The sequence below is a fragment of the Dendroctonus ponderosae genome, unplaced genomic scaffold (assembly GCF_020466585.1).
Source record: "Dendroctonus ponderosae isolate FM_Combo_2020 unplaced genomic scaffold, Dpon_F_20191213v2 Dpon_F_20191213_3, whole genome shotgun sequence".
Taxonomy (NCBI): domain Eukaryota; kingdom Metazoa; phylum Arthropoda; class Insecta; order Coleoptera; family Curculionidae; genus Dendroctonus; species Dendroctonus ponderosae.
In genome coordinates, this window is record NW_026018508.1 from 3,453,269 (window position 1) to 3,459,068 (window position 5,800).

General features: G+C 32.6%; 1 non-coding gene across 1 annotated transcript; it reads left to right on the plus strand.

The window, feature by feature from the left end:
* The first annotated feature begins 2,157 nt into the window (after nucleotides 1-2,157).
* Trnar-ucg lies at nucleotides 2,158-2,230 on the plus strand. The gene has a single exon. It is a non-coding gene; the product is annotated as a tRNA-Arg (tRNA).
* The last annotated feature ends 3,570 nt before the right edge of the window (nucleotides 2,231-5,800 follow it).

Consider the following 5,800-nt stretch of genomic DNA (forward strand, 5'->3'; position numbering starts at 1 on the left):
TTCCCCGACCGCTGCTCTAGGTGATAGTTCTCGATTACTTTTTGATAAATAATTTGTCCTTATTGCAAAATAGGGGCACTATTTATCAATCTGTAATAAAAGACGTGAGGAAATTCTGTCTTTTTTAAAGACAAAATTTTTGAGGCGAAATACCCAACAAGCAGTTTGTAAAAAAGTGAATCCGCCTCAACAATATAGAACTTATCTAAATCCTACATGTTTTGCAGAGCTTTGTCCTTCTTTCGTTCGAGTTTATTCCTTTTTTCAAATACATTAAGGGAATGACGGTGGTCATCTATATCTTTCAGTCTTGTGAATATGCGAATTTTTACAAAATTACAAAAATTGATATTAACAAATGTGAAAGGTATTTTCAGAGAAGAGAAGTAATATATGGGATAAAACACGAGAGATTGAATAAATGTGTTTCAGAACTGTGACAAGACTGGTAGAACATGTCTGATACAACAAGAACATGTCTGATACAATTAACTAGATGTTCAATATTACTCAATTATGATTTTTTTTTTGTCAACAGAAACTTTTAGGATTTCAGTTCAATTTAGATTATATCAAAGGCACATTTAGATAGTGGATTGCCTTCTTTTTAATATGAAATTTAGGTTTTAAAGATTTGGAGCTTAAGTAGTTGTTAGCTAATAGTTGCAACTAAAATCATATGAGTTTTATGAGCTGCAAATAAAAAATTCTGACATTGTTATGAAATGAGGACACTAATTTGACGCTCAACAATTGTCCGGATGTAGAAAATAATCGAGTAATTTTTTCGTAGATTATAAATGATTTAAAAAGGTATTCAATGCTCCATTTTTGTTTTATTGCATTTACGCCTACATCTAACAACATTTGACTTCCGATTATTCTATTGAATATCAAGCGTGAAACTATTAAATCGAGCACTATTATTTCATCATTTATATTCAAAGTTAATCATTTCGCTTGCGTTACCTCTAAGCCTTCCAATGAGGAACTAGAAGTATTTTGATACTTCTTCATCTGACAAATGCATGAAACAAACTAAATAAACTAAATGGGATTTAATTTACAGTAAAATTAGTTGAAGGATACTTTACACGATTTTTTATTAGCAAAGAGCTATAGTCACACTATTTTTGCAAAGTGTGTGACGACAAACGAAATGCGTACATACATACCTATACAATTACATATTTACCAAAAAACTTTATGAACTTTAAATTTGTGCTATAGAAGAAGGTCCTATATCACCTATAGAAGAAGGTGTAGGCCATTTAGTTATCCTTTTCTCACAGACTGTGTCAGAATTCGCTCGGATTATCAATTGAAAAAGTGAGAACTAAAAGGGTGAAATTAATAAACTTGAAAAACGAAGGAGATTGTGTTTAAACTCTGTGAATAAGTGAAAAAATGCCAATTAATTAACATTTTAACGTTTAACGAGTTATTTTAAAATTTACTACAAAATCAAAAGCAATCACAAACTTTTGGGCAGTTAGCTCATATTGCTTCCAAATTACTAGGGAAATTAAAATAAAAAGGAACAAATAGCAAGGAAATTGTGAAACAAGAGCTATTATTCGTTATTGTACGAAACTATTTGGTTAACAAACTCGTAGAGGTTTGCGTGTGAGTCTTCAAGAATTTTATTAGTGCTCTTTTTTGCCCTGTATTGTTTTTTGTTAAGTTTATTAGTAAACGCTTGTAAACGTTTATAACTCGTAAATACTTTTTACAAATTTGACTATGATTTTGGAAAAGGCAAAATAACAAAGTCTTTACAGTTGCCTAAAAGTTTTTTAGAATTAAAAGAAATTACTTTTGTAACTTCAATAAATATGTCAAATAAAGGCATATTTCTGAACAAAAAAGTCGGCGTAACTTATTTACGTCTGTGCCACTTACGGAAATATTTTAACAATTGGCTTTAAATCAACTTTACTCAATTTCAGGAATTTTACCATTCTATACTAGAGCTGAAAATTTGAGTTCGCGTACCTTCCATAATTTAAACTTTATTGTCGAATATATCAAGCAACATGTTTTGATTACAAGGAAGGCTTGTCAGTCTTTTCCGTAAAAAAAAACTAAAGACTATTGAAATACCTAATACAGTGCAAAACTTGCTGTATATTACGGCTTAGTATGAAAGTTTAATATGACCGTGTGGCCTAATGGATAAGGCGTCGGACTTCGGATCCGAAGATTGCAGGTTCGAGTCCTGTCACGGTCGCTAAACTTTTTATTGTTTTCTTTTATCCAAGATGAGCAGTTTTTTATTATATGCAGAAACCAAAAACTACAAAATATTCTTGTTAGTTTCTCTCTAATTGTATTTAACGTCTTAAAATAAATATGATCTTTTTCACTGGTTTGTTATTTGAAAAACGACCCACTCTCAATTCGGTCAATTCTTGCTCCCTAACGAAAATTTACAATATAACTATGGAATCAAATGCAAAATTATCTTTTAGGTCTCCAGGCTTCAGCTGATTTACAAACAGATTCATTGGTTGATTCAGAATGGTCCTTCGCCATTGCCCAGATAGTTCCATTAAGAACCCTTCATCATGGCGAAGGATCTAAAAATTTTTTGATTTTGGGGTAGGTTTTTATAGAACGGAAAATGTGATGACGGATGTGAGCCTCTACAATATTTGAAACTTTGCGATTTTCATTTTTCAATATTCGCCAAAACGTCTAAAATTCGGGTGGGACCAATAGGATTTTAACGCCTTTATTACATGAAAATACTACATTGAAGGGGCTTATTGCTTATTACTAACATCAACATTACTTCGATGGAAATCAAGGAACTTTAAATATAAGAGATTTATCCTTTCAGAACCAGAAAAATATAGTCATATAATTAACATTACCTTTGGACATTTTTAGCTCTCTTATTTCTATCTGACTGTGTTTCTTCAGATTGCTATGGATTGAAATTGTTTCATATTATAATCATAGCCTCCTGGACTTTATAACCAGGTTTGTTGACCAAAAACACGAAAAATCACGGCTTATGCCACTTTAATTTACAAAATGGTAAAGTAGTTCTTCATTTGTACTTTTACCCGTTGTTTTAGAATTTTGTATACATGTGTTCTAGTTTCACGGAATAACAAGTTTTATGTTCTATAGTTTTGTTTGCATTTACTGGAACGTCGCTTAAAACTTTTTTTAAATGTTTGATTTTTTTTTCGAATTGTGCTTTTTAATTGCAGATTTCAAAGTATTTGTCAAATCAAGGTTTTTGAAATAAATGATAATGGTCCATTTTTCCTTGGTCTGTCTCCTCTAAAATTAAATAATCGGATACATACATACTTGGTTAATTAAACAGTAAATATAACAAATCTATCTAGGCAATTACCGTTAAACAAACCTTCTTCACACATATTGGAAATTTGTACGTAAGATATATCAATTCAGATATTTGTGTTTTGCAGGTGATATCAAATATTATGTGCACATAATCTGAACTCTTTAGTTCACTAATTGAAAACATAATTCATAGTTCCGTGAAATCTATATTTTTCGTGGATCAAACAGACCGTTATTATGTAATACTTTTAGATTGAATCTTGAATTAAGAGGAATCCTTCGCCATTGTTTAGACAATGATTTGCCGCCGAATTTGTTAAATTTATTTGTTCTTTTAAGTTGCAATTGCTTCAACAATGGAAATGTTTGTCAACATATACGCTTTATTAATATACAGTGAATCCTAAAAAAATAGTTTAAATTAATTTCAAATTCAGCGAAGTATTTAATGGCAAAAAGCTCGATCCCGCCAATTTTTATTTGTAAATGCGATTTATGATACCATATTTTTTTACAGTGCGGTCCAAAAAGAAGCTACCGCCTTGAGCTTGATTTTCTCAAATGGAAGCACCAATTTTTATTTCAATTATGAATTATCCATTGTATTCTTCGAATGATTCACGTACTATGTGCTATACCTAAACTCAACAGGACTTGAGGAATTTTCGAATTAACAAAAAGTATTTACCAAAGTAACAAGATGCAGTAACAAATCGGTTATTTTCAGGACTGCATAATTTTGAACGCAATCGTCGCTATTAATTATTGACCGATCCAATGGTAAATTTATCGGCAACTCTCCCGTTTAGAATTAAATCTAATGGAGTTTACATATCTACAATAATTTGGCGAATGGCATATTTTACATGACTTTAATTTTCGTGTTCTCTATTTTTTTTGAACATTGATTATCTGGTTTATTTGTTATTTATTGGCTTAATTTAAGTATTATTACTTTAAACTTTTATTGTGATGTCTGTTTATTTATGTACTTACAAACTTGTATCTAACGGTTTTACAGACTGTAAGTAAAATAATATTCAATTCTTAAGCATCTGGTGTTCCCTGTTCTCGTGTTGCATCTGATGAATCCGGTATTTACGATATCTTATAAAAAATTATCTTGGGATCTAAGAAGTCACGGTGTGCACGYTAATTAATGATTTGTTTTTTCATAAACTAATGGCATATAAAAAACGCGACCCTTTKATTTGCAACAAGTAAAACTTTTATTCTGCGACATTGCATCCGTTGCAACATTGCTAAGCAGTAGAGAAGTCTATTGTTTTCATAAGGATGCAGCGAGGCGGTAAACGCAGACATTTGAAGTAATTCTTCTTGAGTGAATACCTATTCTAGTTCTACAGCTTAACTTAATTAGGTACTTAAAATAAAGTATTAACTATCATAGTTTATATAGTTAGCAGTTATCGTTATATTTAAATACTAAGGTGGTTTGAAAATTTCGTGCAAAGTCAGAGGGAGAGCACTACTGGTGACTAGCAACTCTTGGAAGAACGCAGACCAAGTTTCAGCCAGATCGATTTATTTCTTTGTGTTTGGCGTTCGTTTGAATCAAAGAAGTCGAGATATTTTGAAAACATGAACGACAAATAATTTTGCGTCATGTTGAAACATTAGTCTATGAAAGATGAATCACTTTAATAAGAGACTAAAGAAAAGCTTGGTAAATATTATGCTTACTACACCATCTTATTTATTTATTTATTTATCGTATGGCAATTTAGACACAGTAAAGTTAAATGCTAATTTATACATATAAGTTAATAGAACAATCTTTAGGATTTCACAAACAAATATCAAGTCGATTAATGTAATCTATAGACCCGGCGGTTGCCAGCAGGAAGTCTTCAGGTCTGCCGTTGTAGGATCTTGTGGCGTATTCATCCGTGATGGTATTTTCCGCAGTCGCAGTAGGATGGTGTTTGTTTGCCCCATTTGCGCAGGAGGCCTGCGCATCTGCCATTTTGCGCTCTAATTATGTTAAGTGTGGACCAGGTTCTGCGTTATTCATAAGTCCATGTATTGGTCAGATTGAACTCCTCTTGCATTTCTGCACCTGCCGTTTTAGTCGGTCGATTTCTGGAGCGGCGGCGATTGTGGTTAGAGTCCTCAATATTTTGGTGTATTGGCAGATTTCCGTTCCCCACGATCTTTTTGTACTCTCGTGTATACTCATTATACTGGTGATACTCTGTGCGGAAGTATCCACCCATTGTCTCCAGGTCTGTTGTTAGGATTTCCTCAGATAGTTTAATTGAGTTACATCTGGTTGTAAGCACCCAATTGTCGGCGTAACCGAACTTAGTTGACCTTGTTTCCGACACATTCGCAATATATAGACTGAAGAGAAGCGGAGCGAGCACTGATCCCTGTGGCAAGCCGTTGTTAAGTTGCTTTGGTGAGCCGATGTGTCGGTGCCCATTGTAACTTGAAACATCCGATCACCAAGCATGTT